Raw genomic sequence first — 10,168 nt, forward strand, 5'->3', positions numbered from 1 at the left:
GCAGTCTCATTTAGTAACTTGCTAATGGTCTGTGCTACTACTTATTGATGCTGCATTTTCTTGCCAAGGCTCAAATGAGACACACAAAGTGACAGAGACTCAAAATGAAACATGCAACATTTTGACACATACAGCAAACTAAAAAGCAGGGGCTTAAATCTTTCCTTCATGTAAAAAAGTTCTTGTATAATCTGTCTTAGGGTTCTTTCTTTCTCAGACTTCTTAACAATACAAGAACTTTTCATCAGTAGATCTCAAATTTCTCTACAGCAGAGGTCAGCATCATTATGGCACTGGTCAAAGCTGAGTCTCAGGGGAACATATCAATTTCACCAAGCTTCTGGTTCAGAATCATCTGATGCTGGAACACTACAACTGATGCTTTCATCTCAAAGAAACTTTCTTGGCTGATCCCCTCCTGCCCACCCATTACAGACTTTCTGTATTTCCCCCTTCTCCCTCAGATAACAGTTAGTACACCTTCTTGTTCATTGCCCTGGGTAGGTGAACTCCACAAGGTAATTTACCTCAAATAGGCTGTCCATAAATTTTAATGGTCTATCATTCTCCCCAGTCTCTCTTCCTCAGGCTATTCTGAAGTGAAAAAACAATAATGCTTTTGAAACAACATTGAATTTTCAGATTTCTAGATTATAGAAATGCATCCTCTCCATTTCCTCATGTGTTATTTACAATGCAGGAACATCCCAAACATTACAGAACAACAGCCCTTAACATCTGACCTTTTACTTCATTGCACAGATGATTTAGATATAGAATTTTTTACTGTGTTTAAACTACAGTATAGTTTAAGATCATTGTTTCTTATACTATTTCTTAAAGGTCTGTTTACCCTATTGTTGCTATGTATGGATGTAAGAAACACAGAATGAGAAATATATTTCCCAGAATTCCAATATATGACCCTCAATACTTGAAGCAAATATTTGAACAAGCAGCGTGACCCAGTACAAGAACACTTAGTTGTCATCACTGTTGTAATGCATATGGTTAAATATAGGGTTGGCAAATTTTACTCTTTGTTGTCCAAATACATTGACAACTTGATATTGGCACAGCAATATCTTCATGACTCATTTACACTTACATAATTTCTTCAGAATGATTCTGAAACAGTAAAATATTCCTAAAAATCAAACTACTGATCAGAAACATACAGACTGCATGGGTCATCTGCATCAGGGCCTCCTCTCAGCTGAGATCCCACAGCATTATAAATAGTGGCAATAATCATGACAAAATAAATCCATTTCAGCAATGCAACTGTATGCTCAAATTCCTTTTACTGAGAAACTGTACAAATAGGACTGACTCCTTAAAGTTTGCACTAAAATTGGTGATGCAATTCCCATAGGTTTCCAGAATTCGATTAGCATTGGCTGTTTTTGAAAATCCCATTATTATAAATATCCTTAAATACAGTTTGATTCAAGAGCCTTAAATTTAAGTGTGTGCTGAAGTCTCTTGCAAAATGAACAAAGTTTTATGACAGGATTGCATACAACAAGAGGACACTGAACTCAGTGGGTCCCTGACAGTCATGCGTTTGTATCAGCTGAGGACAATGTAGCACCACAACTCCCTAAACCCTATCAGCTTGCTTGTGAGATGTTATCCCCGGATTGTCTTGCTTTGAACAGAACATCCTGAATTTCGAGGAGGAACCAAAGCCAGTCACAATTCTTGATGTCACAAAAAAGGAGATACGAGCATTGAACATTTCACATGAAATTCCACATTTTCTTTCACCTGCTTTCTGTCAAATGCCATCACACGCCCACAGACAACACATCGAACATCTTTGCGAATGCTTGCAGCACATGATGTATGCTTAATATTATGCTTATAATCAAGATTGATATAACTAAGTACATTGAAAACCCTGAAGAAAGACCAGTGTACAACTTCCAGATAACAGAGTTATTGGAAAGAGAACATCAGTGATTCCAGCACTTGATGTACAAATGAGATAGTATTGGAGCTCATTAACTTTCTCTGCTAAAACAGTGGGAGAAATTTAACCAGCTATGAAGAATATAATTTCACTGAGTTTTACAGAATGGGATGAATTGGATTTGAACTTACAGTGGAATTTTCAGGTACTTGCTCCAAAGTCAGAATAAGAAAGGGTTTTTTTTTGTCCAAAAAGATTAAATTATGTAAATAACTTCCATGACTTACAATTCACAAAACATTTAAACAAAATAAGGGCGTATTAATACATGCTCAGCTTTATTCTTCGTTATACTCTATTTAATTAGCTGTTGAATTGTTACCCACTAGCTAAACAGAACTCATAGATTTTATACAAAAAGTAATTATGCAAAAGAAACCAATTCAACCATGAACTGTTCCCTATCTTCTCCTGATTCAGAAGTTATCTTTCTGTCTTTATACCTTACTTAAAAAAGGATCAGTTCCAGCCTGTTTTACCAGATATTAAATACACATCCAAAGGCAAAGTAGATTTTTTTTAATTTCTGAGATTTCTGAGGGAAGTCTAGATTCTAACCAAATGGCATAACCCTCAGAATAGGATTACAGGTGTTCTTTTAAGTGGAAGAGATATAATATAACATTTGCTAGGCTTCTTTGGACTGAGTTTCTAACTTTCACGAGTCTGGTAGCAGTGATACGAAAAAATAAATGAATGCACACAACACAGTCGTTGAAATGCCAGCAACTCACAAACATTGTGGACAAGGCTGTATTTGATTCTGTTCTTCTAAGGAGGGTATTGTGATTAATACCCTTTCAATAACATCTAATAAAAAAAAAGGGTGAAAGGGTGAAGGACTTTGTCATGGTTCTGTATCAATGTACAGCACGTTGCAGTAAATTAGTGTTTTGCCATTCCTGAATATATGACTTTTTTTTTATTTTGTGTTTCTGAATCCTGAAAAAAAAATAGCAGGCATATGTGTAGCCTGAATCTGAGTTAAGATTTTTGATGTTAACAAAGGATTTTACCTGGCCTAAAATAAATAAATAAATAAATAAAAATAGAAAGCACAAACTGCAGTCCCTGGCCAACAAGAATAGAGTTCTATGTTAATGCCACTATAAAGTATTAGCTTCACTGGGAAAATTATGTCAGTTGCTGCACAGCTGGAATTTTACTTTTATTGATTGTTCTTCAAGATGCATTTTAAATGCAAATTAATTTTATTTCATTGTAAAAATTACTGTGGAAAACATCTTAAGAAAACATATTTGGAATTTCTAAAATATGTGCATAAAAGAATGATTCTTTATGGTTTCATAGTTATTGTCATACATATATTTTTTTCAATTTAGTCATTGTAAGTAAATATCTACCAGAATACAAAACGTAGCCATTATACAGAGACCTTTCTGCTCAATTTTCATAGTAGTGAGCAAAAGTTAGGAGGAAACAATGTTAGGAGTTAGTTAGGTTAGTTAGAGGTTAGTTAGGAGTCTAGACTGAAAATAAGTAATATTGAGCTATAATCAGAGTACTAAAACATTACAGAAATCCAGAATACTGTTGATATTAAATTTCATAAATAATAACAGAACTGGTGTGAATAGTTTTACATTTCAGGATGCCAAGAGTCCAAATGGACCATAGGATTTATCTTGTACACACTACAGAAGAAGAATCTCCATGCTGAGATGATTAACTAAAAATCTCATGAAGCTGAACAGCAAACTGCTTCAAATGGGAAGATTTTGACTGTCATAATGCAAGCAAAGAATTCCAGGGACAAATGCTTATATTTATCAGCAGCTAATTACAACAACAGATTAAATGTTAACACAATCTCATTTATTGCCAATCCCTGTAAAAGTGGAGCTAGTGTAAATGAGAATCATTAAATCAAAGGAACAACTCACCAAGCAAAATTACTTGGTCACATCTCAGTGAAATGTATCTGAGGCCCTTAATTGGAGACATCATTTTGCATGTTAATACTGAGAGAAAAGTCAGGGCTGTAGAAAAGTACTGCCAGAGTCATGAAGCCATTTTCCCCCAAAAAAGTCAGTTTTACAATGATGTGGGAAATAATGAAATGAAGCAAAGCAGAAAAAGCAGAAAATGAAGGAAAGTTAATGAGTGCACTGGGCTTCTATTTCACAATCAACAACAAATACAGAAAGGGTCAACATTTATGAATTACAATTTGCAAAGATTACTTGAGGTAATCAAAGATCTAGGGAAGAATAAAATATCCAAGCGTTAGACAACAAAATGAAGATGAAGACACATCCATGATAGGAAAGGCTAGGGTAGAAAAAAGATAAATGCACACTGTTTAAAAATCAGTAAAATAATTTCCTGGCATATAAAGAATGAGATATCAGTAAAAGAGAAAACTGAGAAAACTCTTTAGAGACAGTTTGAGTAATTTATTGAGACTACATGATTGTGCTAAAATAATTGCTTAGTCTTTTTTATCTACATTTGTAAAAATGATTTGTTGAAAAATGCCAAATAGATATCTCTACCAGAGAAACAAAATTGAATTATAAAAGAGATTGTCAAGAAAGATAGATCCCTATACTTACATTTGGCTGTAATGCACTGATTTAGAAACTGATGAGAGCTCCTTCAGTCTAAGATAGCATGGTGTCCAGGCAACAACATTTGCAGTCCCCTACAGGAGAAGTCAAGAAGTCATTCTGACAATTGGTGTCAGAGTGCAGGATGTTCCATTTGCGTCTCTTCCTCTTTCTGCTTTGCTGACAGATAAAATTAGTGCAATTGACTCTTACCATTCCTCCATCTCTCATTTGCTATTTCTTCAAGCTGGTGGAACTCCCACAGGCCAGGGCAAGAAACTTGAGGCAGCTTCATCAGATTTTAACTGCTGCCTGATTGTGAAATTATGAGAAATATGTGTCCAAGTCCAAATTCTAAAGGAAGTTACAAGGAGAGGGTGTACGAATTTTTATGTGTTTACATATTAAACTTCTTTTCTTGAAGAAGACAAAGCATCAGTGTGGAGAAAGAAAAAACATCTTTGCTGAAGGTGCAGCATCAGGGAGAAGTTCTCCACAGAGAGAGTGGTGAGGAGCTGGAACAGGCTGCCCAAAGAGGTTGTGGATGCCCTGTCCCTAGAGGCGTTCAGATTGGATGGGGCTCTGGGCAGCCTGGTCTAGTTTCAGACTGGCGGTTGGTGGCCCTGCCTGTGGCAGGGGAGTTGGAGCTTGATGATCCTTGAGGTCCCTTCCAACCCAAGCCATTCTATGACTCTACGATTTTGAGAGACAGTCAGCCAGGATAAGACTACTTTCCAGGGTAAATGGCATTCCAGCACCAATGAAATAATAGAATCATTATAGTTGGAAAAGACCTCTAAGATCACCTAGCTCAATACATGCATCACAAAATATCTTCCAGTTTTGTTGCAAGTTGGTAGTATAGCTAAGTAAATTATTACAAGCAGATATTATGACACCATTTTCTACATTTTTCTGCTCAAAAAGTGTATTTGGTTATCCATTTTAATAACTTAGTTAGAAGTCATCTCATGGATTTAACTGCTATTTTCCTATCTTCCTTCCCTAATGCTTTAACCTTGTTGTTTGCTTCTCTGTGTGAAAAAACATTAAGAATTAGCCTTTACTTGTTATTTTTCATTTGTACTACCTTTCTGGGTTTCACAATTGCAAGTGGACATCACTGATTCACAATTATACAAACGGAGAACATCTTTTGTACTAAAATCCTGGAGAGCATTAATTTGGAGCAGAAAATGAAATGAAAACATGGTGCTTTTTGATTTCCAAGTTACAGTACCCAGCTACTAGACTGTATATTTTTAGTTTTAGTGACATTTTTATTTACTGTGGGCCAGAAGGCTTTCTCCTAACTTAACTCATGGCAGCACTTGCTTACTTAACAGGCATTAGGAAGATTAATTTGTCTACATTTGTAAGGCACTTTTTGAAAAAAGAATGCAATGGTCAGTATGAGTGCCAAATGCTGCTGTTATTACTGTATTTGAGTCTTATGACATAAACAGGATTTCCCTTTTGAGGAAATATCACAGGTTACCTTCTTTTGATTGCCTAAAAGATGCAAATTCAGGAAGACATCAAGACTGTGCATCTGTTCTGCTACAGTTCTAACACCTAACCTACCATTTTATTTTTGCCTCTGATATACATGAAACGCACCCTAAGTATTTAATTAAAATAGTCATTCAATCATAACGATCTCCTTCATTCTAGTTAAAATGACTCCAGTCCTGGATAAGATATAACCCTGGAATAACACATGACCATAGCTTTAGATTGAGTGCTATGCAATTCTCATGCTGTTTTTTTTAACGAGGAGCATATTAATGGCATTGACTTCAAAGGAATTACATTGCTGTTAATAAAATGTACATCAGCTCAAACAGGTCAGACCACCAGGGGGCAGATCACTAATAGTTTTAAGCCTATTTTGAGAGTCTCATTATTTAACTTTACAACATCTTGTGAATGTTGAGAGCTAGGGTTTATTTGAAAAAACAACACTGGCTTTAAAAAAAATAACAGTCTTGGAAAGAGAATGTTGAATTTCTGAAATAAATCTAAATGAAAAGGTGCCTCCTGACAGCAGTGTTTTCTATGCAATTCCTATGAGGTACATACAGTTTCACATCTGTCTGTAACTGCTCCTCATTAGCTGATTCTAGGGCATGCTGCAACTACGATAAATTTGAAATGAGACTGAATTTGAAATGAGAAACAGGACCTAATAAAAAACTCTTTTTAATACTTTAGAGTGAAGAATTAAGCTGAGAGATACACAGTGACAAAACACACATCCATTTGAATGAACTGTTTGTTACATGCAGGGTACATACAGCAGAGGGGCATTCTCCCTGCTGTTTGTCATTAACAGATGCACAACTAGTTACACTTAACGTGTTGAGGTTCTTTCATTTCTGTACTACCTTGCTACTTTATTATTATTGGGGAAGATAGTTAACATATGTATACTGAAGAACCTTCATTCAACTTAACAGGGCTACACTAACAAATGCAAGCCATATTTCCAGCTATTATCTATCAAACAGATTAGGTCATTGCTTTTCTATAGCATAGTGTGAAAAAAGCCTCGAGTAAAAAATTCTTCCACATGGCAGCTAAAGTACCAGGCATAGTTGATCATGATCACACAGACCTTACAGCTTCTAATCAAACCTCATCTCCTAATAGCAACAGAGCTCCTAGGACTTTTGATGATCCTCAATTTTTAATTTAAGTAAGCAGAAAAATTTCCACAGTCCATAAATAAATGTTTTATTATTCCTGTTTCTCAAATTCCAATAATCATATCTCATTTTTGGATGTTGTTAACAGCTCAAAGTGGGCTTTAGCATGGCATTAAAAAAAAAGAAAACAACATGGTAGCACTCATATCTTACCTTTATTTCCATTCATAGGGGCAAGTTATGACAGACCTTGGTATCTACAACCTCCTTTTCAGCATTTTTTTCCAAAAAAACAGAGCTTCTATTCCATAAACTCATAACTACAGCCACCAGTTTAAGTGAGCCACTGCTCTCCTTGATCTGAGGCAGCAGCAGCAAGACTTACACAGCATGCATACCCATAAGCAGCACACTCACAGGGGCTCGTTCTCACAGCATCCTTTTCTGTGTTGTTAGGAGCCCAGGTAGAATCACTACAATCCTGTGAAGGCTCCCACCTGCAGCCTTCACCAATACACTCTTATTTTGAAATCATTAGTTAGTGCTTCTGAGTTTTGCACTTACTTCTGTCAGTGGCATGCCATATAAACAGTGTTTCTTCCCTCTATGCTTCAGTTTCTCCACCTGTAACATAAGGATAATGCTTATCTACCTCACCCAGTACTACTCAAATGTCATCAGTCAGTATTTCACAGTATGCTAAAATTCCAAAGTGAAAGATATTAAAGCAATTCAAAGACTGCAATGCAGTATAATGGTATATTTATCTGAGTCACCCTGTAATGGCTGCAGACCTAAATTCCTCCAAAATCAAGAACTGGTGAGAAAACTGGTTATTTTATATCATTACTGTTTCTCTTTTCCTGGATTTCCCTTTCATCAATTGTCCAAAGAAGGAATGGATCATCTGAATCTACTCTAATTGATTGGGCTTGTAGGCGAGCTGTGTTTGTAACCACAATAGATTGTGCTCACACATACAGCAAGTCCTCTGATCTTACTTATTAGAGATCAAAGTAAGTGAAATTTTAACAGCCTTCTCCGGAACTGATATTTCAAGCTTCACTTTCAGACTTCAAGCAAAATGCTTACAATGGTGCATCAGAAAAATAGTGAAGGTTTTGCTCAACAGCTCAAAATAAAGACCATTAGGCAACCTTTCACTAATGCAGAATTTATTTTTTGTCTGGAAAACTTTTAAAACTTCTCCTTTGTAACTGAATCATACCTAATATTAGTTTTGTTTTGTGAGCTGTTGGGTTCATATAGGTATACATGAAATGGTATATGCAGCACGCATAAACTTGCCTTTGTAATGACATATTTCAAACCTAGAGATTAGAATGCAGGAAAAGCATGCATTCAATTAATGAGATATAATGAAAACTTTATTCCACTAGATTTTTCTTTACACTGGAAAAAAAAAAAAAAAAATTACTAGGCCTGGCTGAATGTTAGAATGTGTTTTTTTATGCATTGACATATACATGCCGTGCAGCTCTGCTGCACAGCTTTCAAGACTTGCTCTCCCACTCCATTTGAACACCAGAACAGAAATAGCAGCAGAAGTGGATTACAAAACCCTGGCATGCCAGGCAATGAAGTAATCCTTTTTCTTGCTCCTTGGGGAAATCCAGTGGGATTAAAAGAAAAATAATTGTCCATGTTCTTTATTAGGTTGGCAGGCATAAATCTCTGGAACAGGATCAGACATTGGCTGTCAAGGCTTTTGTGACATTGTATGATACTCCAAAACTATACAGCCGTCTCCAGGAAGGAGAATGCAACATGAAACTGTTTTTCAAAGAAAAAAAAAAAGCCATAATTTAAAATTAGGATTTGACATAAATCCAACAGGCTGCTGTTGGATATTATGTGATGGATAAAGCTGGCCCTGTTGCATTAACAGCAAATGGATTGCTCATTTTTAAAGCAGCCATCAGAATTTGGAGTGAAGAACACATGGGCCATAATTTTTGAATTCCAAAATAGTTAATATTGTGCCATTTGTGATAAAATTAAAAGCTTGATTTGGCTAATGTTTTGAGCTACGTGATTAATTATCACCCACTTAAAAATGGAAAACTGCTTTCAAAAACTAGTCTAGCTTCATTCAAATCTAAGTGGAGCTAATTATCACACAGGTTTTCAGTCATATCCAGTTTTATACACATTCCTAGTTAAGAAATAAAGGAACAAGCAGCTTCCATGTTCTCAATAGCATTTTGCAAACCACAAAAACGCAGAGGAAGGTTGTTAGCATAGCGATATAACATATTCATTATATGCCAGCTGAAGTATTGCAAAGTTTGCATCTGTTGTCATGAAGATAGATTGATATTAGATAGATAGGATTCATTACAATCTAGCCTTCATTGTGCCTGCTTTCATGCTAAGTAAAGAGCTATTTCCACAACAACTACGGAACAATTCATTTGTATCCTTTCAGAATACACAAGATCATTACCTCTGTGGCAAAACAGCCTTGTGATGGAAAGCCCTTCTAAATGATAAATTGCACATTTAAGAGATATAGTTTAGAAGGCTACAATTCCAAAATTATTCTCTCGTGTCCCTAGGTTGTATGTCTTGACAAACTGATGAGAGTTTTAGTTTTAGTAACTATGTTTTACTGCTGTATGTATATGTTTGTTATGTAAACAGTTTCAATAGTGCACAGACACCAAGTACGTTTAACTACAATGCACTAACCAGACACATTTGAGTTCATATGCTTAGTTGTACCATAGTCAGGGACAATACAGATATAACTTAAAAACATGCTTTAAAATTTTTTTTTAAATGCAGCCCAAATCTTGGCACATTCATGATTATTTGTAGGATATTTTAAAGTACATTAATAAAAAAGAATAGCAAAGTTGTAGTCAATCTATGAGTGAAGCTCTACTAACATAGAAGTTAAGTCAGGTGTAGTACAAGGTCTAGATAGGTAAGACTCTTGGTTTCCCCAGGCA

The 10,168-nt window shown here is 35.7% G+C and overlaps 1 long non-coding RNA gene across 1 annotated transcript; it reads right to left on the reverse strand.

Moving 5' to 3' along the window:
• Positions 1-4,223: 4,223 nt before the first annotated feature.
• LOC125701324 (uncharacterized) lies at positions 4,224-7,821 on the reverse strand. Its single transcript, XR_007380207.1, has 3 exons — positions 7,758-7,821; positions 4,552-4,640; positions 4,224-4,267 (listed from the first exon to the last, which is right to left on the reverse strand). It is a non-coding gene; the product is annotated as an uncharacterized LOC125701324 (long non-coding RNA).
• Positions 7,822-10,168: the final 2,347 nt, after the last annotated feature.

The sequence above is a fragment of the Lagopus muta genome, chromosome 16 (genome assembly GCF_023343835.1).
Source record: "Lagopus muta isolate bLagMut1 chromosome 16, bLagMut1 primary, whole genome shotgun sequence".
Lineage (NCBI taxonomy): Eukaryota > Metazoa > Chordata > Aves > Galliformes > Phasianidae > Lagopus > Lagopus muta.